Below are 25,066 nucleotides of genomic sequence, written 5' to 3'. Positions count from 1 at the left end.
TTGTTCTTAAACAGGTTCTGTTTCTGCAATGAAATGTACAGATCTTCCATGTTCTCACGAATGTTCTCGCGTGACATGTTATGATATGCTTTTGCCACGTCCCTAGCTACCACTATGCGTACAAGGTGGCTATGAGACGGCATATGTATCGCGCTTCAGCGAGTGTGGCCGATCCCGTTTGCGTGCCGAGATTTTACCTTAACCGATTTCATTATGGGTGATATGTTTGCTTATTTTCATGCTGCCATATTATGCGCGTAGCAAAAATATTGTCATAAATTTTGCGAATTAATGAGCAGGCTTTCTCCGTTATCGCGAACGCGCGGAAATAGGCTTAGCAGCAAAGATAAGTGCTGTGGAAAACACTTAAACGAATACCAAGATAAGAAAGGCTAAGAAAAATGTTTAAAAGCTCCTGTGGTGTGTTTGTACTAATCATATTCTTCGTTTCGTTTTTTTTTCTGCCAATCACGGGTTGCAATCCAATGATTTATGTTGTCTTCACGCATTCTCGAAGAGCTTCTGTTGCATTTTTAACAGTAGGCTTGAAAAGGCCGGAACTGCGACAACAAACAGCTATATGTGTTTCTTTCACTGTATTCTGCGAAGATAACGACGTTTTGAGGTACCGCCGGTGACACGTCTCTCTGAACCGCCACGGGAGCTAGAGAAGGAGAGGAGGAAAACTTTTATTTTATTTTCTAAAGTTGATAATGGCCGACGCATAGGAGAAGCGTGTAATTCATGGCGACTGCAGGGGCTGCCGCCAAAAAAAGAAAAAAACTAACCTCCAGTATATCTTTCGCATTTGGTTATGAATATTCAATAAACAAAACCGAAAACTGTGCTTTTTGGATCAAAACAACATTTCAACCCATCATAGCTCTTCAGAAAACAATGCGCTCTGTCGGTCGCCACCGGTTTCTTTTTCGTTTTGCTAACTGAAGTTTTCTTTTCTCTCTCCCATCTTTCAATTAATGCGTGCTGTGACTAAGTCGAAAACAAGGTTAAAGTAGATCACACTGCAGCCCTCTAACTTTCGGTCAGAAAAAGAATTCTCCGGCCTCAATAGTGTCGTCTCTTCACGAGACTAAGCAAAACCTGGAACGTATCGCTCAGGTGGTAGGTTTACGCTAGCAGACGCAGAGAACGGAACGTTTATTCACACTCATCCCCAGCTCGGACTACGCTGCGGTCGACATGTCAGAGCTGCTGTCAATTATTTCCTTAATGCAGTCTGCTGCTCCAGCATATGATGGAGTCACAGTTGGCATCCTAAAGATTTTAGCGCAAGACTTCAGAAATCGCCTTCAACGTAATGTAAATGCTTCGTTAGAAACAACATGGGTTCCACATGACTCGAAGAGCGTGAAAATAATATTGCTTTATGACAGTGCAGAGAATGAATTACAAGTGGACAATTTAGGGCCAAGTAATTTAACCTTAAATTTAGTGAAGTTGATAGAAAGAGTCGTCCACAGCCGCCTCACACAGCTTGGCTTGTACATGAGATTAATGGCCTCAGCTCCGCACAGGTTGGCTTTAGTCGAGGTTTTTCCATATGGTCCACGCATGTCAAGCTAGAGAACCGAATCCGACTCTCAACGCGCAAGAGGGAAGTTTCTGCCTTGGTGACACTTGATTTTGCTATGACCTAAGACAGCCTTGAGCAAACTGTCTTTCTTAACAAGCTTGCTGAGCTACACCCACCCCACTGCATTTATGCCTAGATTTCAAATTTTTTTTAATGAGCGATTTTTATTCTGCACAAGCAGAACCCTATGTTCTAATACATATGCTCAATTATGTGGTTCGCCGGGATCCCTTCTCTGAGCGCTGTGTTTGAACATATTAGTTCAGCACACACCCTCATCCTGACATTACTGTCTTTTTATACGCGGACGATATACCTTTTTTTCGCCTCAGAACGGGATATTCATGCTGTTCACAAGTATTTGCACGCATATTTGAATGTCCTCGAAAACTGGTTGGACTAGATTCATTTATCCCTTAATAAAAGCAAATGTGGCGTGCCTGTATTTTCGCCGGAGACCCTAACTGTACATCTCGCTAGATGACTGTGCCGACCCAATAACACCGATGAAGGCGGTAAGATCGCTAAGCGATACTTATACGAGGTGGCTGATTTATTGGCAAGGCCGGTTATCACTGTTTCTTTAATATATCTTGTCCCTTACTTAAATCTGTTGGAGATTTTTTGTTTCTAGCGCTTAGAAGTGATTTCAGCCAGCCTCCGTGAACACTTGCTCAATACCGCTCATCTTCAGCAGTTAAATGTCCGGTCATATAAATCAATGCAGTGTGAGGTGTCAGTGACGCTTTTGCTATGCAGACGCCTCCCCCTAAACTTGTGACACATTCAGGCAAGTTGAGTCAATAGGATATTTCTCCTGTCGTGCCGGTTGTTCCCACTTCAGAGAAAGACTTATCTGGAGGACCTACTTTCGAGGTTAGGGCTCCAAGTGCACGCCTAGTTCTTCTCTCGTTCTTTGTGAGCGCGAAGAGATTCGCGTAAAGAAGAATTTACGGATACCTTCACGGTTACAGTATTTCGACCGGGAGGTTACCTTCCAATAGTATTCAAAATCTTCCGCATGCCTAAAATTATGTATTTTCTTCTATACCTGCCGCTTCAAAGTTGGTATATATATTTTTATCTTTCTAGCTTAAGTCAATTTATTTTCTAGCTTCTCGCCTCATGCCTAATTTTCCCTTACCATCACCTATGTGATTTTCCTTGGCATTCATCACGAACTCTTGGCCTACCGCCCCGCGTGGGAATGTTCGACGTTTACGGGGGATAACAACAGTAACGCCTGTTAGGTACTTTGCTGTTTAATTAACCGTGGCCTACTTGCTCAACACCGATGAGGCCGCTCTACGAGAGGGGATAGGCCAAGTCTTAGAATAATTCTGTACAAAATCTCTGTGGCTCTCGTACCAATCGGTAAGGGTGTGATAAAAATGAAAAGCCCAAAAGCAGTTCAGCAGGTATTAAGGACTTTGCCATCGCACAATGTCTAGATCCTTGCAGTGCGTCTGTTCAGCTGTACAGGTATTGTCTGCAGGTCCTCTGACATTGCATATGTGACATACTTGCTTTAGTGCAAAAGTCCCACAACACCGCCGCTAGAAGACTTCATCCCAGAGAAGCTGTTATGCACCAAATGTAGTGCACGTGATGTAGGCCCTGCATCTGCCCCACAGGAAATATCGGAAGAATTTCAGGGTGCAGGTAGTGGGAGTGTTGCAGTCTATGGATTCAGTAAAGAGTTCAATGATTTGCGTGTCGAGGTTGAGTAAGACACATTTGCCGGCTCCTCTTGTCGGGCCGAACTAATACCTTGGCCGACCCTGTACCGTGTAGTCCAGGCCAATTTGAGGCGTAACCATCCTGTATTCGCTAGAACGCACCTTTCCGAAGACCTGTTCATCCTGCGCGATGAAGTCTAATTTTTAGTGTCACTATTAGGGCTATTCCACGTCCACTTCCTGTTCTTCCGTTTCCTAAGCAAGGTGTTCATGATCCGTAAATCTAAGCTTAACTAATACCTCCCCCTGATTTTTCTTGAGCCCATGTCATTTTAGCCCACTGCCTGGTTCCCAGAATGCCCTTGCCTGCGTTTGCATTGAAATCACCCATCAGTGCAGTGTAGTGTATTTTTACTTTGCTTATTGCTCATTCGTTGTCTCTACAGAAGCTTTCGGCGATCTGGTCGTCATGTATTAATGTAGATGCGTAGTTCTGTAATACCGTCAGCTTGCACCTCTAGTTAATCTTAATTGCGGTAAATGCAACACTTGTTAATACCATACAATTCATGTTTGCTGCTAGCTTTATCCTTACTGATCAGGAATCCCACACTTATTGCTCGTCTGTTCGCTAATCCGCGATGGAACAATACTTGCCCGCCCTTTATCACTGTATATGCGTCATCTGTCCTGGCGTCACTAAGCCGTATGATATCCCATTTAATACCCAATAGTTCCGTGAATAGCACTACTAAATTAGCCTCAGTGGATCAAGCTATAGCGTTAAACGTTTTCAGGTTCAGTTTGCGCTGGCGACCTGTCCGGAGCCAGATGTTCTTAGTACCCTTCGCTGCGCGACAGGGGTGACCGCCGCCTTTGTCAGTTACTCCTCAGCCGCTGGGGACTATGGGCCAAGAGCTAAACGGGGTATTCATACAGGAGGGTGGCCGTATGCTTTTCTTTTGAGGGAGTGCGTTGTTAATTAGCAATGGCGGGCTATGCCACTGCAAGATGGCGGCTGTGGACCAGTCTGCCATGCTCCCCGGAAGGGCTGTTTTAACTCTATAGCGTTATAGCGTTAAAGAGACAGCTTAAGTTTCTCCAATTTTTTTCAGTGAGTGCATGTTTTTTAAAGGACTTTCAAGTAAATATGGCCGCACGCTATCAACACATCAATGCTTACCGGAACGTTAGAGCACGTCCCTCTCGTGCCTGTAACCACCATAACACGCTTTGTAAATCACACTTGCTTGGTGTATTTCTCTGAGTAATTGCTGCATAAATTAGTTACTGATATTTTTATTGCACTGTTTAAAGATTTATATTAATAATAAGTGATGCTGCTATGCTCAGTGGCACTACATATGTCTACGCGGTTTAGTACGTAGTGGTAGAGGCACGTTGCGGCAAGTTTCACCCTCGCGTGTGTGTCAACGGATGAAACCGACTACAATACTACATCATACGATTGGCGGATTCATTCTTTAGATTGGTACGCGATGATCGTGACTAAGCATAGAACATTTGCTAAGAAACAAGCTAGAGAGTGAATGGTGAATTCCATTCGAATGCTTTAGGCTTGAGCTGCCTCCTTCCGCATTCTTCCGCTCTTTTTGCTCTTTCAGCCTTGGGCCAGAAGCCGAGAGACTTCTGCACAGTGACTGGTACCGCGGCGTCCTTGTCACCTTGCCAACGGCGGCCCACCGTCAACAAACGTTGAGGGAAAAACAGGGGCGGCGCAAGGCGTCAACTGAATGACGTCTGCAGCACAAGAACTTATAACACGAAGCTAATTTGGGCACTTCGTTTGTGACCTGTTCTTGGCGCCCCTTCAGACGTCTTGTGCTTCGCAGGCCACGTTGATATTGAGAGGGCTCAAGTTGTTATTCTTCTTTTGTTCCGGCAGCAACAAGATGTCGTGTGAGTCGCAACGTGTGACTGCTGATTACGTCGGCCGAGTACATTGGCAGGATGCGGTTTTTGCGCTGAAGCATAAAAAACCTAACAACGCGCAGGATGCCACATAAACGTGTCGCTCTGTTGTTGCTTCGTACTCCTGCATTGTGCTACCCCAACTATGTAGTGTGACCGATGGCCCCCGAAAAAGAAATAGTTAAAGGAATTGAACTTCATGCGATTTGCACCTGAAAATGTTTCTTCTGGTCTTTAAACAGAACTTTTTACTACAAAAAAAAAACACTATTTAAATAGTGGAAGTCCAAATGTTGTAGTCTAGAAATTGCGTGCCCTAGTGGGTTCACTGGTCTTCTACACGACAAACTGGAATAGCTAAATCACCTTTCATAGCAGTAACTCTCCCTTTTTCTGGAATGGGCGCTAGAATATGAAATAGAACAAAACTGATTACCGCTAAAGATATATAATAATTCTCGTCGAAAATGCAGCGCTCCTGAGCAATGCATTTGATGATAATTACCAGCATGACAGGTATCTGTGGAAGCATTCCTTTTCCCAGCAAATCTTTCCGCCTATACTGCTTGCGACTGCATTGTTGCGAATTTCTTATTGTGATTTTGGTGTCGCATCTAGCAACAATATGCCACCCCAATCAAACCGAGACTGCCGGCCCACTTTTTGTGAGAACTGCACAGGTCCACAGCAATTAATGAGGTTACATGTGACCGATAGGCTCCGCATACCCCAAAAAGCGAATTCTTCAGGTCAAAGTACGGTTCTATGCCAAATCAATCAGAATTTTCAGGATTGCGCAAGGTCACTTTATTTGTCGCGACGTCAAAGGTTGCGATAGTAAAGAGGAGAGTTTACTTTCATGGGAACGTTGAGAACTCACTAGAAAGTGTAACCTCATGTAAGAATCTTGTGTTGTCATACCAGAGCTTACCTGAGTGACCAGACGAGTAACTCGGGGAAGACCGGGTAAGACAAGAGAAGGTCTTTGGTGGTAGTGAATTTTTATGGCGCAAGGGTATCTGCGGGCAAAAAGCACTATGGCACATGGTATTTTCGTTCACTCAAGGTAGGGTCAAATACCCATTGCCCAAGCTTTTCACCTGGTTGAGCCGAGCACAAGACCAGATAAAAGCTTTTAGCTGTTGTTCACTGGCGGGTACCCGGCGGCACTGGGGATCGAACCCCGCGCTTCCCGCCTGCGAGGCGGACGATCACAAGAGAGTTCACAACATAAGATTCTCGCTCGATGTTCGTAAGTATGTTCGCACTAAAACCTTATTCGTTATTCAAATAATGGAAACCACGAACTGCACCATGATCCGTAGTCCTCATAGAGAAGGATATGGTTACGAAACAGCCCATCACAAAAGGTCAAAAAAGAGAGCAGAAGAGAAACGAGGAACGCGAACGATGCAAAGCTCTGAACTGGTCTTGCGTCAAGTGTTTTGCGAAGTAGGTATCTGGCCGGGCAGCAGACGGTAATCATAGAGCACCAAAATGTCTAACTTTACGCACATAATTTCTTCATGGGCGCCATTTTCTCAGGCGGCTTCCCACATCAGTTGCAGGCCCGTTGCTTCTTGACCTTCGCTGCGCGTTACCCACGGTAGACTCCCCGCGTCTGTTGTAAGCGCTGTTGCTTCGTACCGACCTGGTTCGCTGCTTATCGGCAGCCCTCAGAGGCAGCACGTCGACGTTTCTCACAAGGCGCCCATTTCAATGAGTGTGAGAGGCCGCCGTCCGATGTGCTTGCCTTTCTACCACCTTCTGCTGTGTTGCCTTCTCTTGGAACTTAGTATGTTATGTTTAACGACCATCGGTTATCTTGCATCAGCAGTAAATGCACTCTCAAGGCCATTTCGTCCCGATTTCCACTAAAATGTCATTGATACGCGTTCGTTTCCTGATATAGTGTACTCGCTTCTTGTTTCATAAGCTTACATCATTAATTTTCCAGTAGAAAGCTCGCTACACTTACTTAAATTTGAGTTTACCTCTTTTCGTTAACCTCCACCTTTAAGCCCCGTAGTTAAGTACCCGTAATATGCAGATGTTATATACTTTTTCCTTGAGATATACTGGTAAGCAGGCAGTTAACCAGTGTTTAGAATGGCACCTTGGTGGAACCATTTCAGCTGCCTGTTTTTCTAGAAGATACAAAAATTAGTATTTTGTGCTTCATTTTTGAATCCAAAACTTAAATTACTAGCTAGTCTTTTGCAAATAACTGACGTTGGAGAACCAATACATACTACTCACTAGGCTGCGCGACTATCGACTGCACTCTTCTGGTTTCGCTTGTTTATGAAACTCCCTACTTTTTAATATCTTTAGTGCTTTCGGCTGGAACACATTGTTTATATACAGCCTCGCCCCTCGTGCCCAACCCCAGACGAGTTAAAAAGCTCCAACCGGAGGCCGCAATTCAGGCCATGATGCGCAAAAGTCATTCCCAACGACAAGAATTCACACAACCATTCACGGTGTACGGTGGCAATCGTGTTTGTTGAGTTGCAAATTAATAGCAGTTGCATAGAAGTTCAATGGAAGCGGCTGTCGTGCATGAAATGATCAATGAACTCATCAGTTCCTTAACTAGACATCGCTGATCACTCGTCGTACAATTATTGTCCGCAGCCAAAGTTTTCTCTTCCGAAAACTTACGATGTAACAAAAATCTTCGCGAAACAAAAATTGATATGCGTATCTGGACTAAAACTCCCGAGCTTTGCCTGTGACGTGCTTCTTGGCATTCAACGCCTTTGTACAGATGCAATAACAATCAGGCAATCACCTTTTTATAGCCGTAGCGCTATACTTTTCTGGAATATAAGATGTACTAACAGCCAGCCAAGATAGAGAGCTTGCGAGCTATGCAACTAATTATTAATCCCAACTGGTATTTCAACAAAAACCTGCTTATTCGAGCAACGTCTTTTCTGCTAATTTACTCAAATTACTGCTTCGCCGTTGTGCTTTTCAGACCAAGATTTCTGTGCAGCGCATAGGTGATATATGTTGCCATACAAGTGCATATACCCCTAGCAAGGTATCTTTGGGAATCGTGGAAAAATATTACAACTATTCTGTCACATGTAGCCAAAATGCAGAGCACAGAGAGAGCCAATTTTTCCAACCTGCAAAAGCACGATAAATGTTATAGCTTTTTTTCGTTCACGTGACCTGTGCCTTATTTTCGCGATTTTGCTGGGTGCGAAGGTACTGAGGGGAGCTGAACTGTGCAAAATGTCTAAAACTCAGCGTGAAATCTCTGCAATTGCTGGCAACAAAATAACCAACGCCACAAGAGCTCCCATTTAATAGTTGTTCGCCAGTTGTGAAAAATCTTGCTTGACCGGGTGGTCGCTGTGCTGCGGACCGTAGATCATTTATATCCTGTAGCCTTCTGCTTACCTAACAAGAAGATAATTTGATATGTAGCTCCATGTTTTTATCCCCCGACCCCTCTCCCCCAGTGCAGGGTAGCAAACCGGTTATTGTTCCCGTTAACCACTCTGCCTTTCCTCCTCCTCTGCCTTTCCTCCTTCTCCTCCTCCTCCACTAGAGTATGGTCTGTAAGGGTGATCCATCGAACCTCATCATGCATGAGCTTTAAGGAGCAGAATTAGGCAATGCAATCGTTTTTAAATTACTTCATACCTTTGGCGCTCTTCTAAGCAGCCAATTCTTTCCAACTATAATTAGCTTCGTTTTTAAATTTAATACTTCAGAATAAAAACGGTCAAGCTGTGGAAACCGCCCGGCGTTCTGTGATGTCTCGAGACCCTCCTGCCATGGCTGGCTGGTAGTAAAGCAGAGAACAGAAAACCGCCTCACCACTTACTCGAGTAGCCATTCAGAGAGCTACCCCTGGGTGGCTACCCTGTGGTAACGGTGGGCGGAATAGGCTCTGAAAACGGCGGAAGTATGCTCAACCCTTAAGTTATTGCTGTGCAAACTGTTATGTGGGTGGCTACCGTGGAAGGTGGAGGGAGAAGGGAAACTGAGTGAGAAGAAGAGATGAGATATCAGTAGCACGCTTGCGCGGTATGCCATTATTGCACTCCAGTGGTTGTGCGCGAGCTTCGCCTGACTGCTGAATTGCGCTATGCTGTACTTGTGAGTAGGTCTCATGGAAGTAGGACGTTTAGCCAGCAGCCTACAAAGCGTCAAAGATGAGCGGCACCCGCAGCAAGATAAACAGCAGTGTGGCCGGAGTGAAGATTCACATCTGCCGCCACTATACACGGTAGCGGGCCATGATTTTCCGTCCAATACCCTTTATAAATATACGGCGCCTGATGTGCAAGAAAGGTCAGCATGGCAACAATGAGACTGTGGGTGTCATTGCAGCTGACATATTATTAATTCTGAATGACCTGCAAAAAGGCGGAGAAAGAGCGGTCTATTCGCGTGAAAACAAGCGCCGACTGGTAGCCAAGGAACTGAATGTCTCTGGAATAGTTGACGCAAAGAAATCCGTCTATGTCACTGCTGTGCCGCCACCGTCTACTTAGAAGCCTAATGACTTTGTATGGTTCGATTAAGGTTAAGAGCATCGAACTCGCAGCTAAAAAATACGGAGCCTTTCTGTGATAGCATTTGAAACCGTGACGTAGTCCCCGATAAATCCGCGTTGGGGTTCAGTTTTGTCTGCAGTGCACAGATCGGGACAGGGGCGCTAAGATGACGTCGCTATACGGCGGCAGTACGTTCACAGAGAAGCAACAGTTCCTTGAACGAACGATATCAACGGAACTGAAGGTAGAGCCCACGTAGCGTTGTTTGGCGGCGTCGGACAAGGTAGGCATTATTTCGGATAAAGCAGCGCGAATTTGAAATCTCAGCCTCAATGACAGCATCACCAGCTTCTTCGCATTTTTCCGAGGCAATGAAGAGAAGCCTTAGCAACGTCATGTTTTTGGGCGCCGTTTACGTTATTGTATTAAATGCTAGTGCAAACCTACTTGGCACGCCTCGACTAGAGTCTTCATAAAATCGAATCGTTGAATGAAATCCAATTTTCGAAAAACAATTTCAACTTCTCTTTAAGTACAGCGGGCAGCTACGAAAGCCATCAGGCACTGAGACGCGCTATCTTTTGCTATTAAAGAAATATCCTGCTGTACACTCGTGATGCTATTCGCAGCCTGCTGCGCAGAAAAGACGGTGACGGCACCTGAACAAATAACGTCGCGCTGGTCATTCAGCTCGTGCAGATCCCATCGAACCCACTGCCTACGGTACAATACAGATCCTGATTAGGTGGAAACACCCATTGTGTTCAACTCGCTGACACTCTCAGAGTCTAGTTTCAGAAGTACCGTGGCACATCGCTTAAATCACCAGGCGCTCTGATCCTTCAACTTTGCTATCAGAAGAATTTACTGCTGCAGACTTGCGAGTCAATTCTCGGTTCGGATAGGCATAAAAAATAAGAGCTGCACGACCAAGGTCGGGTTGGTTGTTGAGATCATTTCGGAAGAAATAACGAACGCGAAACCACGATGGAAATACCTATTAGAAGAAAATACACTTGGTTTCAAAGTAGCTTCCCCTGATGACTTCACTGCCACTGTCCATTTTATGAATAGCGGCGCAGTAAAAAAGGTCACCTTGGGCTCAGACGCCTCAGCTTTGCCCAGGACGCATTCTCCTGCTGTAATATTGCGACGCCATGCTACGTTCGGGTCGGTTTGTAACAGAGTAGCACCATCTAGACAAAGAACGAGGTCGGGTTGGTCACTGAGCTTGTTGCGGTACCGTCGAGTCCACTGGAAGCTCGATGGAATGCCAGATTCAATAAAACTACACTTGGTGTTGAAGTAGTTGATCCCGATACTTCGATGTACAAGGATAATTTCTGAAGTACAGCGGCGCAGCGATAAAAGCCATCAGGCGGTCAGATGCACCATGCCACTCACGAAAAATATGTTTTGCTATCTGCTTGTCATACTATTCTTCCGGCCATGAGCGGAGAAGTGTAGCAGCGCCCTGACAAACAAAATAGTCGGCTGGCAGGCAGCTCGTGCTCTTGCCGTCGACTTCATTGTCAGCTAGGGGCAAATTCAGGATACATGAAAATAGTTATTGCGTGGAAGTCTTTGACCGTGTTGTTTTTGGTGGCAAAATTGTACAATTTCAGATTTACAGCGGCGCAGCGATGAACGTCACCAGGCGATTAGAGGCACCAGCTTTGCTAACGAAAAAAATGTCTTGCGCTGCGGTTGCGTTGACATTCTCGGTCCAGCCATGCGACGAAAACAGTAGCAGCACCTCGAAAAAGCATAAGATCAAGTTGCTCGTCGCAGATCAGCGGTTTCGAAGTGGTTTGAGCATCAGCCTCACAGCGGGAGGAACGCGGTTCTGCCCGAGGGCCGCTGGGCACCTAACGGTGATGCAATTGGCACAAGCTTTCCCGTGGTCTGATGCTCCGCTTCTCCAGGGAAAATGCTTGTACACTGGGTCTTCAACGGCACATTGTGTAAAAAAGGCCTACAGTAGGCTTTGCCGTACAAGGCTGATTTCGATGCTTCGCGGTCTGATTTTTTGTCGAAAGAGGAATGAGGTTGGCAGTAGGCCCGTTTCAGCGCACAGTAGCGGAGAAATGCCAAGAGAAATCTTGTCACGAGAAATCTTGTCGGGAGGAATCTTGTGCCCATTATAAAAGTGATGGGCAACCGGCGGTCACAGAACCCAGTCCCTCTCTAATGTAGATGGTATGTGTACCAAAAACAAACCGCACCAGTAGTTGAAAAGAGCCACAAGTGGGCTTTACCTCACAAGAAAGATTTAAGATGTCTGACAAAGCAGTCAACCACTGCCCCGTCAACGCAGCGATATGGTCGATACGTGGTTCCCAATCATTTCACTCCAGAAGAGCCGAGCACCAGACAGAGGGAAAGCTTCAATCGATTAGAAAACTGGAGGGCTCATGGCTGCTTTTGGGAACAAACCCAATGCCTCCGCAATGCGCGGCGGATTCATCGAAGGGGTTGCTTGTGGCAAAGCATGTGCCTCGCGTTCGGGGACTCTTGACATCGATCAGAAGCTCCACCGTACACTAAGCGGTTTTTAATGCGCACAAAATTTCCGGCCTGGTGCGCGCCTCTTTTGCAATGAAATTATTGGAAACGGGATCCTGGTCGAGCTCACCTCTCCCTAGGTACAATATCTAACCGTGAGGGACCCAAATTCATCTTGTGCAGTAAGGCCTAATTAGCATTTTTTCTTTCTGCAAGGTGGGGTAAAAGACCGCTTTTTACGATCAATTCACACCAGTGAAGCAGAACACCATGGAAAAGTTTGCACCCGTTGTAACACCGGAGGGTCGCCGGTGGTGCAGGGCATCGAACCCCGCTCAACCGAAATGCTGTCGCTTGCCCTAACCTTCCTCCGCAATTTTAAAATTGTTCTCCGCTTAACCTCGCCGCCTTTCCTCCTCCTCCTAAAATTGTTCTCTTTCACGCTAAGATACCTTGCAGTGCTATGCAACTCGACCTCTCACCTTCAAATTTAACGGAGAGCACGTGCATGGATCCAGGGTGACATTCCGGCTGCATAGGCTCGGCCAAAAAGGAAACGTCGTGTTTTGTAGCGATAGCTACATTACGGTAGCATTTCGAGCCTTCAGCGTAGCAGCGAGCCACCCTGTGGCTGCACCGCCATGCTGTCACGTGGTTGGTCACGTGGAGCGGAGCAGCTGCCGGCGGCGCGGCGCCGTGGCTGATCATGTGGGTCGTCACGTGGTTGGTCACGTGACCAACTTCCACTCGGCCAGCAGTAGCTATCGCGTCACTCCAGGTTTAACCGCAGCTAAACCATCGCCAATTTTTTTCCTCCAGCTTTTTCGATGGCAGTTCAGAAATCAAATCACAGAAAAGAAATAGGTGTGTTCAGCGTTGTTTCGAGTAGTGTATTGGTGCTGGAGAATAGCTTCAACGCCATTGACACTAATTGTGGCGAAGAATTTCGTATGCATTAGACGGCAATGTTACTGCCACAAGCGGAGGTCCGAGAAGCCGAATGCCCTCCTATAAGTTGTGAATGTTTTCTTGATGTTTGCGTTAGATTTTTGCACATAATTTTTGTTCCGTCCTGGCAATTTACCTTGCAGTGCCCATTTTCTAAATTAGCCTGATTTGAGCATCAAAAATTCCTGCCTCTCCTTCTTTTGTGCATCATTCAAAGAGCCTCTGTCCGTTGTTGAAGCTGGAAGAGTTTCTTGATATTTCTCACCTTCAGCGGCTATAATTGTCTTACTCACGACCTTCTGCTGGATTCTTTTTGCGGCTCGATTTCATTCTGCCCTGAAATTTTAAGCGCATTTCTATTTAGGTCTATGAGCCTTACCCGGATCCGCAAAAAAGGAAGTATACTAATTTTGAGCTCTCGTACTGTAGGCTCTGTGTGGCTGATGCATGAACCCTTATTATGCATCCACTTTAATCACCACAACGCTGCACCGCATTCCTGTTTAAAAGTATTCCGGAGATTTGAGGCTATGTTCAAGCGCAAGCATTGCTATGCCTCTGTTCGTAGCATTATTTCTTTTGCCCTGACATGTGGCTTGGAATGTCATGCTGAAATCAATTCAAGCGGGCCAACCTTACTCAGCTTGAAACACATTCCGCATACATACACCATTTTTCTTACCTTTGAATTTTAGAGATGCAGTGAGCAAACGGATGTGCCAACCTAATAAAATGTTGGCATGGAAGAAGGTGTTCGTAGTTGTTTGCAAACATTTCATTGCATCGCCTGTACGCTCTTTTATCTCCCTGTGAAGCGTGCGTGCGCTGAAAGATCAATAATCTATTAAAATATTTTTGGTTGTGCTAGTTACAGTTGTTACCCTATCAGGTGGTGTGGCTACACGACCAAAAGTTTTGAGAACTTGTATTTCACAGCAAATTGGCCTTGCAGAGTGTCTTTGCGCAGAATGTTTTCCTTTCTGATGAGTTCTCTTGCATTTGAGCACGCGTTCAATGCCTTCCTCGCAAGAGGTCTCCGCGCTCGGATGTGTTCGTGCATACACCGTGAGACCTCAACTGGAGCTCGTCACTCTAAAAATGTAAATCACCTTTTAAAAAGTATTTCCGCAGAACAGGCAACAACAGGCGAGCAGTCAGAGCAGACATGTCGTAAACGCTAAGTCATCGCTGCCGTCACGTGGATTCTCACAAGGGACGTAACGAAAAGAGTGCATAAAGGTTTATTGAGTGACTTTTTTCGTTGTTTTTTCGCTGGGAAAGGATGACCCCCAACGTTGAGCATGCAGTTATTCCTGCAGTGGACTAAGGGTACCGCGGAGTAGACCACAAATTTTTTGAGATCACGAGCAGGAGTTTTATAGTTGCCTTATGATTGTTGTTTAACACTGCAGTTAAATCCATAAACATTGTACAGATAAAATATTACTGCGCAAGGAGTTAAATCTCAGCAAACACTAAAGGAATTTAACATGCGTTAGAGAGGCAAGCGTCACCGCAAAACTTCCTGCGTATACTTAAAGCCCATAAGGATGACTGTCGCCCAACTATGCCAAAGCCGTTATTTCAGTCTTTTGTGAGGCGTAAACTGCCAGACTAAATACTCGGGGTCAAATTCTTGCAGTCGACAGATGTCTCCGTGAGCCTTCTTAACGTTTTCTGCAGCGGGACAAAGACCAATGAATTAATTCATTGTTTTCCCGGAATAGGTGGTAAAGGGCCATACTAACCAGCTCTTCTTTTGGGGAAATGTTTGGCAGTGACGACAGGCCTAGAAGCTGCCAAGAAAGCGAGAGCTAGTTTAGAGTGCTAATGTGCACAAACAATACTTGGTGGAACTTTTTCCGACAACGAAAGAAGTCAAGCCTATGATGGCAACAGCAGCACACGTAGTTCGCAGCCGACTGACGCAGAATGACTTGAGGAGGAAGCTACCATGTATTTTATGCTACCTGAAAAGAAGCCGGAGCAAATAACCGAAACAATACACACCGTCCATTGAATCTTGTGCGCCATTCTCGTTTCTCCTTCACGTTTATTATTCTACACTGGACGCTTACCCGCATGCACAACGATGTCATCCTCGCCCAAGTTGAGCGTCCCTTACAGCATTTCGAATATGTTTTACATACAGGATAAAAATTTGACTTTCAAATTAAACTTTGCAGAGGGCGTCAAAGCTTGTGAAGCTTTCAGCACCCTTTGAGTCGATGAGTCGAGTCTTCGGTGAAGTCTTGAGTGGTAGCCACGGGCCGCCGTATCCTAGCCGAGGCACCGTGCTGCGAGCGAGCGCATGAAGAGCAAACGTTGTAGTCTATCTCGTCGTCGAGAGTAGATGTAAGCATAAACTGCACTTCAAGTCAGCCATAGCGCTTTGCAGGAAGGCTCATACATGCTAGATTCCGCACTCAAATGTTCATCACGTCCTTTTTTGCTGAGCCTGTCGCGCACTCCTCCTTGTTGTGTCTTCAGTGTCACTACGTCCTTTCAAAAATGAGGATGCAGTTCCAAGTTTCATTCTGTTCTAGGATGTATGTTTTCTTTTTACCTTACGATGTTTCGTGTATTAGAAACGCAGCACCTGTGTCTTGGCCTTTATCATCATTCGAAACCGTTCAATGATGTTTGTGCCTAATCTGCTTACTGCCTTTGCCGTCGGCAGTTTAGCATGTTAACCGTCTGACTCAGAAGAAGAGCGCTCCCTTTGTACCAACTTGTAACCTACCGCCTCCCTGGTCGGTAGAATAAAGCTATAGCAACGTTTTTTACTGCAGAGGTGAGACGAAACTTTTATCAAGGATCAATAAAAGTCAGCTTATCACTCTGTTCGACGACATGAATACTTTCCAAGCAGGATACCATGAAAGACAAACAGTCTGAAACACTCACATGACTTCATCGAAAGGCGTTTCCTTTATTTAGTTCGAGCTAAATTTAGGTTCTGTTGTGGGAGCAACATATGCTTCTTCCGAATTTACTATGCTGATGTTTCCTCCGCTCAATTTTAGGCCTATTCCCCCCTCCTAATAAAAGCCTCTGAATATATTTTGCAAACAAAGTAGTTAGGAACGGGGTCTTTGTGTCACCTTACCTGAAACCCTTACAGGTTAACACTCATCCGCTCCTGTTGCTGACAATTATCGCTGCGGAGTTCGAAAAATTGTTTGTAGTATATATTGCCGCGAATTTTTGCAGTGTTTGTTCATTCTTCAAATCTGCCGCCACGTCGCTTTATAGCTTTGTTTGCGACGCAAGACGCGACAAGATTTAACTCAATTGATCGCAGCCAGACAAAGCTGATTCTACATCGTTCCAGAATGTTCTAGTAACTTTACGCTCTTTATCTCGAAAGTTCGCTATCAGCTTTAAATTGAGCACGGCCGGCACCGGCCGGCATTCTGTTCGACGACCGCCGAGCACGCTTGTCGCTTCGCCGCCACCGAGTGATTCAGTCCATTTTGGGTGCAAGTCAGCCCAATAAGCAGTTCTTTTAGAAGACCCTTTCGTCCGTCTTCATCGCTGCTTCGACTGCCGTCACCACTACGTGACATCTGGTGGAGGTGCGGGGTAGCCTTCCATGTTCCGGACGCCCCCTTCAAGTCGTGAAGCCAGCCCTGAGCGCCTCGCACCCGAGGACGAGCCAGCAGCTCAGCGAGCCAGCCGACGTCTCCAGGGAGAGGAGCCTGAGTTCGGGAAACTGCCGGACCGCACCAGACAACGAAAAGACGCTGCTGCGAGTACCGCAACCTCGCCGAAGATGTCGACACCGATCATACTTCAGCAGCCGCGGGTGCCGCCAACTTTCAATGGATCCCTAGGCGAAGACCCTGAAGAATGGTTGGACCAATTTGAACGCGTGGCGTCATTCAACAAGTGGGATGATGCGGCAAAGATTGGACACGTGTTTTTCTCATTGGATGGCTCCGCACGCACGTGGTACGAAAACTACGAGTCGTCGCTTACGACATGGGAGCTATTCAAGAGAGAACTATTGAAGGTATTCACCGGTGTCGTGAGAAAAGAAAGAGCCGAACGACTACTCGAGTCCAGGATCCAGCTTCCGAATGAGCCCGTCCGCGGTTACGTCGAGGAGATGAAGCGCCTATTTCGCCGCGCCGACACTGATATGACCGAGGAAAATAAAGTTAACTTTGTAATGCGCGGCGTAAACGAACAATTTTTTGGTAGCCTCGTCTGCCAGCCGCCAAAAACAGTCGAGGAATTCATGCAAGAAGTCTGCTCGATTGAGAATACCCTCGACGTCCGAGCTCGGCAGTACAATCGCCCTTCCTCTGCCTGTGCAATCCGTTCGGACACGACGGCCACCACCAAGGACAACTTGCGGGAAGCTATCCGCCAAATCGTGCGAGAAGAGTTACGCCGATTACTGTCATCCTCCCCACAGCCACAAGCAGCGACTCTAATGGACGTGGGGCGGGAAGAAGTGCAACAGGCACTTGGCACCCCGACGGCCACAGAACCCCAGGACATGACCGGCGCCGCTGCAGTCAGAACTCCTCAGCCCCAACGACAACCCTCTACGTCCTCCCCGAGATGAGCCACTTGTTCCACAACGCCGCCTCACAGGCCCCGCCCGCCACCCTATGACCGACGCTCAAGTCCAAGGAAATGCGGCGCCTGGAGGACTTCCGACAACCGACCGTTGTACCGTCAATGCGGTGAGGCCTGGCATATTCATCGTCAGTGCCCGTACCGACGTATCGGTCTTGGTGGATTTGCCGTTGACGCCCTACGACCACGCTTCGGCCAACGTCCGCAGGAAATCAACGAGTACCTGCGTCAAGAGGATTACACGCCGAAACCGCCTAAAGCGCTCACCATCACCGACTACCTCGCGCTTTGCTTCGCCACGCCACAGCTACGCAGCCGCGGTGCGAGCAAGGTCTCCCAGCCCCCGTAGGGGAAACTAAACACAGCACCTCTGGAGATGAGGTTGCTCACTAGAGATACGCCGAAGATCCTCCACCGACCACGCCCCATGAAGACGCTGCAGCCGCGACGCCGCATAAAGAACCTACACTCGCTGCACCGATGCCGCACAAAATCACAAGCTCGACCACGACGCAAACTGCCTTCAAAACTACGCCGCCACCCAAAAATCGTCGACCACACGCCCCATCCGCGACACGCGTACGCGACGAAGCCGTGACCCCACGCGGAGGGCGACATTCAATACAAGAGCAAGGACATCCGACTTAGATGTGAGTACCGACGGCCGGAAAGTTACCGCTCTGGTCGACACAGGAGCCGATTACTCTGTGATGAATGGAACATTTGTTGCGCATTCGAGAAAAGTTACAACGGCCTGGGACGGCCCACAAATTTGCACCCCAGGACGAGGACAACCCTTCGATGAAATCTCTGGAAAAACACTCTTCGCTGAGTGTTCTGGAGGAAGAAGTGAGCGCCCACCCCGTTCAAGCGTCATCGTGACCGTAGGCGCCACGAAAGCCATTAACGCTAAAGCAATCATTCAGAGGAACATGCATTTGCTTCTAGACTAAGGAATCAGCATCGCAAGATGCATCGCACATTTCCGCAATGGACAGGTCGAAGTACTGCTGACGAACTTCAGCGAATACCGACACATTAACAGAGGAACGACGATTGCTTTCTTCGACGAAATATTCGATGTACGAGACTCCTTCGCCCTCTCCAACCTATCCGCAGATGATTCGCCTGACCTAGACAGCTCGCACAATTTCGACATCAACCTGCAGCCCTGCCGTGGAACAGACAAGACCAGATCCGCAATCTGCTTCGAAGCTACAGCGAGCGCTTTTCGTCATCGCCGAAGGTCCGACAAACGCCTATTGCCAAGCATCGCATTATAACCGACCAGTACGCCCGATCTCTTCATCAAAGCCCCTACCGTGCGTCGCCGCGAGAACGACAAGCCAACCGGGATCAAGTGGAAGAAATGCTTCGCGACGACGTCATCCAGCCTTCAAACAGACCATGAGCGGCACCGATTGTTCTAGTCGGAAAAATAGACGGGGCACTTCGAATCTGCGTTGATTACCGCCGCTTGAGCAACCTAACAAAGAAGGACGTCTACCCCCTCCCCCGCATCGACGACACGCTGGACCGGCTCTGCAACGCAAAGTATTTCTCATCGATGGACCTGAAGAGCGGCTACTGGCAAATCGACAAAAGAGATGGCGAGAAGACAGCATTCATCACTACGGTTGAGCTCTTTGAGTTCCAGGTGATGCCATTTGGTCTCTGTTCCGCACCAGCGAAGTTTCTGCGAGTAATGGATACAATGCTGGGAGGCCTGAAGTGGCAAATTTGATATATTTAGATGACGTCGTTGTCTTCGCCTCGAAGTTTGAGGAGCATCTCAAACGACTTCGAACAGTACTAGATACCATCAAGTCGTCAGGCCTAACCATGAAAGCAGAGAAGTGCCACTTTGCCTACGAAGAGCTGCTGTTTCTAGGCCACATCGTTAGCAACGACGCAGTACGCACATACCCGCAGAAAGCAGCTGCTATTGAACAGTTTCCACCGCCGGCCGGTAGGAAAGCAGTGCGCAGATTCCTCGGACTGTGCGCATATTACCGACGATTCGTGAGAAACTTTTCGCGCATCTCCGAGCTCCTGACCCAACTGACAAAGCAGGCGTGCCATTTAAATGGGAAGCGCCTCAAGCAGAAGCCTTCAAAGAATTACAGCGTCGTTTACAGTCGCCACCGATCCTCGCGCTTTTTGATGAAAACGCCGATACTGAATTTCATACCGACGCAAGCAGCGTGGGCCTAGGCGCCGTCCTCGTTCAAAAAAGCGACGGGCTGGAGAAAGTCATCGCAAAGGGCAGCCGTTCTTTTTCCAAGGCCGAGGCTAACTATTCGACAACGGAGAAGGAGTGCCTCGCCATCATCTGGGAAACGTCGAAATTCCGCCCCTACCTGAACGGACGACCGTTCAAGGTGGTCGGCGATCACCACGCGCTGTGTTTGCTTGCCAATTTGAAGGACCCCTCTGGCCGCCTCGCTTGATGTATTCTGCATCTCCAGGAGTTTGACGTCACCGTCGCTTAAAAGTGAGGACGCAAGCACTCCGAAGCCGATTGCCTCTCACGAGGCGCTGTACGTACATGGCCGCCGGATGACGATGAGGACGCCTTCCTGGAACCCATCAGCCCCACCTGTTTTGCTCAACAGCAGCAATGCTCGGACCGTGACCTAAAACGCCTCGAGTACCTGGAAGGCAAGGTTTCCTGACCCCCCCCCCCCCCCCCCCGCTTCTTTCAAGAGAGAACTGTCTTTCTTCTGTGTGCAGAATAATGCGCTTATGAAGAAGAACTTCGCAGCGAGCAAAACAGCCTACTTCCTTGTTGTGCCTGCTTTTCTCCGGGAAGAAATTCTACGCGTTTCACACGACGAGCCGCCAGCTGGTTATCTCGGGTTTACTCGCACCCTACGCCGCATTCAAGACAAGTATTGCTGACCCCGACTGTCTGCCGTGGTCGCACATTGTGTGAAAACCTGCCGAGATTGTCCGCGAAGAAAGACCCCTCCCACACGACCAGCGGGATTTCTGAACTCCATTGAACCTCCCTCAAAGCCCTTTAAGCAGATCGGCATGGTTTTGCTTGGCCCTATTTCAATGTCAATGTCTGGAAATAGGTGGATAATCATAGCGACCGATTACCTGACTCGCTACGCCGAGGCTAAAGCCCTACCGAACAGAACAGCAGCAGAAGTCACCAAATTTTTCGTGGAATGCATTCTTCTGCTACACGGCGCCCCCGATGTGCTCATCACGGACAGAGGAACAGCATTCACGGCGGAACTAACGCAAGCCATCCTGAGTTACAGTAAAAAAAGCCACTGGAGGACAACTGCATACCATCCGCAGAACAACGGACTGAGCGAGCGCCTGAACAAAACCAACGCCTATATGCTCGTCATGTATTTCGATGCCGAACACAAAACCTGAGATGTCTCTCTGCCTTACGACCACCCAGATGACGCCTTTTAGGTTCGTCCAAGGCAAGGAGGACACGACCACGCTAGACGCCATGCTGCCCAACGTTACAGAAGAAGAGAACGCCGTCGTCGCCGCCTACCTTCAACGCGCACAAGAACATCGAAGGCTTCCCGATTACGGATCAAAGATCAGCAGCTGACCGACGCCACACGCTACAACCTACGAAGATGCAACGCGGAATACAAGCCAGGAGACAAAGTCTGGGTTAGGACGCCCATTCGCCGCCGTGGATTGAGTGAAAAGCTTTTGCGCCGCTATTTCGCCCCGTACAAGGTTCTTCGTCGGCTAGGAGAACCAGATTGTGATTTCATCCCTGACGCAATGACTGCATCCCAGCGACGCCGCGTACGACCAGAAGTTGTCTATGCCGTCCGTCTGAAGCCCTATTATGCGCGCTAAAGGACGACGCACTTCAACACTCTTATTTTCGCAAAATCCGTTTTTTTTTGTTGCTAGTCGCATTATTTGTTTTAATGCATCGGGTCGATGCTTCTTTGAGAGGGGATTAATGCCACAAATCTTTGCAGTGTTTGTTCATTCTTCAAATCTGCCGCCACGCCACTTTATCTCTTTGTTTGCGACGCAACGCGCGACTGGGTTTATCCCGAATGATCGCAGCCACGCAGAGCTGATTCTACTTTGTTCCGGAATGTTCGAGTGACTTTGCACGCTTTATCTGAAAGTTCTCTATCAGCTTTAAATTGAGCACGCCCGACAGCGGCGGGCATTCTGTTCGACGACCGCCGAGCACGCTTGTTGCTACGCCGCCACTGAGTGATTCAGTCCATTTTGGGCGCAAGTCAGCCCAAATAAAGGGTTTTGTTTAGACACCATTTTCGCAGCCTTTCTGCTCTCTAGAGTGCATTTGCCACTTCGTGACAATATTTATGGTTTTTTGCGAGATTTCTTGTTTACGAAATATTTTGGTGAATGCTGATGTTTCAGTGCTGGTTATACTAATGTATCAAATTTTCTAGTCTTCTTGAAGCTTCCTATTTTGCGTCGCTTTTTTATTTCTCTTTATTGATGTTATCATATACCTGATATTTTTATTCGTTGTTGTAACTTCATTTCCGGTCATTTTTGAAGGCTAGGGTGATTCTGGATGTCGCCATACAAAGGTTGCTACACACCACTGACCTAACACATCTACGCCCTCTACGATTCCAGGGTGGCAGTGAGCTGTGACGCGTAGTGCGTAGTTAATCACCCCTTTCGATCTCTTCCGTGCCCGTTTATTCCTTTCGAGTTTTCGTAAGGAAGCATTTATTTTATTGCATTGTATAAATTCTGCTGATAGTTATTCTCCCCTTCTGATTCACCAATATGAGCCATTTTTCCTTATTGTCCGTTTGTGGGCGTCGCACTAGCATACATTGGAATAGAATTCCCTAACATATCCCCACGATTCCAGGACATCGTGCGCTCAAGCCACCTGGTGACAGTCAGGACTCTCGTTAAGCAGGCCACTTCCAGCATCATTTCAGCAATGCCGCGACTCTCGCTTATATCAACAATATAGGTGGGTGCCTACTTATTTTACGCGAATTCGCCGTTTAACATAAATTAAAGGAAAAGGTACATGCTATCTTCGCAAATGAAGGCCAAAAGGGCTCAATTCTGGGGCCCGTGTCACCATAGTACTTTTTTCGAAACCAAATCAAATACAAATATATTGTCTGGTGTTGCTGCCGAATCGAACGCGAATAGTTTGATCATAACAAAATGGAATAAGAAACGTATATTAACCCTTTACTGCACCTTGCTGCATATGTGCAACATAGCCATATTTGGCTACACAAACAAAAGGAATTTGGATTTGGAGCTTCCAGTGCTCGCTGTTGTATTCCTGCAACATACATTTCAAACGCACGCCGTCCTGTGCTGTCATCTCTACTTCTTCAGCGGAATAATTGCCAAACAAACATGGTGAAAGCTTCGGGAGATTATGTGCAATAACACCGGTAAGTTTTTGCAATTATATTGAGTTTCTGAAATGGATAAAGTGCATGAAAATTTTTCGGCTTTGATACTTAACAGCCTTAATATGAGAACCCACGAAACTTTCTTATTTTGGAGAGGTTAGTGTGATTCCTTTACGGCGATTCCTTTCGCTTTTTTATGATGACACAAAAAAAAAGGTGGTGCCGTAAGGGTTAACAGGACCGAATTGATTAGGAATCAAAATTGGTATGATTATTTGCTGCTTTCGCAAATATTCGAACAAAAAGAACATTCGTATAAAACGAGAAAGAGGGACGAACAGGCTGCAGCGCGTTAAATCATTGGAACTGAAGCATTACCTGTCGAAAGACACAACACAGTAATCAGCTATGAGGCACCAAACATGAAGTCGGTACTCTAACTCTGTAAGAGTCCGTCAGGTCATTCGCATGGGAAAATTAACATTTCCTACGCGGAACAAAACTTGCACGATGTCTCCGTTGGTGAGGGGGTGAGGGGACGAGAGTTATTAGCCATCTTTGACATCAGGCATGAAGGCAGACTTTTCTGGACTTGGCTGAACTCCACCACTCCGCTGAATAATGAAGGCAATATGTTTGGGAATCATGAACGCCTCCACACGGATGAAAAGCATCGCGGCGCTGACCATGCAGAGCAATCGCGTGTGCAGGCTGTGCGAAGACAAAGTGGCCCATTTTTTAAACAGCCGTCGAAGAAATCTACGGCGTCCCCGATACGAATTCTGATTGTTATTGGAAGACTATTAGTTTACTTGAGATCGCATTCAATTCGCTTCACATATTTTTGCGCATCCACTATTGGCTTCCTTCAGCGAATCGAATAGGAGGATAATCTATTAGATATTATAAAATGTCCGATTCCTTCACACCCCTACAAACAATAGAAAAGTTTCATTTGTATGTGGTTCGGCGAAACCCAGCCCATGAACAAAAAGGCGTTATTTTTGTTTAGCGTACTAGGAAAAAGCTCCTCGCCAATCCGAAAAGGCGGAGCACCGACTCATCGCCAGTTTATATCGCTATTATCTACCCTTCGTGCCTTTCAAAGGAATCTCCAGCCACCCTCTTCATCTTTCTGGGCAGCCTGGACTGTTTTCATAATAATATAAACTGAAGCGCTTTTCAAAAACTGCCCTCCTTTTGCAATATTTTTAGCTTTCACTCTTTTGAAACCTAAACACCAACATTTCAGTTTTTGCCTTTGCATCAGCTAGGATAAAGCCATTTCCACGCTATGCGAAAAGGGAACTTAGGGCTACAACTGAAAGAGAGCTTATCGAAGCGCAGCCGGATAGAGTGCCTGCAAATAAAACTGTGTCAACTCCAAACCCGTTGATCTAATTGAATGGGGTGGGATAACGGGCTGACCGCAGGAGAGGGGCACTTTTTTAATTTTTTGCTTGTAGGAGTTTTGCTTCATGTAACCACATATCTCGCTATGACATCTGCGTTTGAGTATGAAAACTAGCTCCCTCCAAAGCAATAAAAATAGCCGTGAGTACGCGCTTCGTTTGCCTTATCGCTCGCTCGTGTGCGTTTTCGTGTCGTGGTAACCAGTCCATATCGGTTCTTTGCACAATGAACAAGCATTTAGGCCCTGTTCTTTCCTCTACCTGGCTGAGCTACGATGCGTATGTTACCGAATCTACAAATTGTTCCAGGAGACTTTTTTGTCCATGATGACTAGGAAATATTGTCACGGACTAGTGACACGCCCCGGGTGGTGTCACGGACTGGAAGGCGAGAAAGTGGGCAGTGGCGCGGCACGGTTCTCGTGCTGGGCCCACCGGAATTAAGTCATTCCATCACCATATGTCATGCAGTTCTCTGTTCATCGGCTTGCCGTTACGTAACATTTCGTGTGAGGTG

At 47.1% G+C, this 25,066-nt stretch overlaps 1 long non-coding RNA gene across 1 annotated transcript in view; it reads left to right on the top strand.

Moving 5' to 3' along the window:
- The window catches only part of LOC144097302 (uncharacterized), a 111,595-nt gene extending 88,951 nt beyond the window's left edge, over window positions 1-22,644 (top strand). The window contains exon 4 of the long non-coding RNA XR_013306972.1: window positions 22,627-22,644. This is a non-coding gene — a long non-coding RNA (uncharacterized LOC144097302). The remainder of the gene's footprint in view (window positions 1-22,626) is intronic.
- The last annotated feature ends 2,422 nt before the right edge of the window (window positions 22,645-25,066 follow it).

Source organism: Amblyomma americanum, chromosome 7, assembly GCF_052857255.1.
Source record: "Amblyomma americanum isolate KBUSLIRL-KWMA chromosome 7, ASM5285725v1, whole genome shotgun sequence".
NCBI classification, from domain to species: Eukaryota; Metazoa; Arthropoda; class Arachnida; order Ixodida; family Ixodidae; genus Amblyomma; species Amblyomma americanum.
This window is presented reverse-complemented; position numbering and strand designations above follow the sequence as displayed.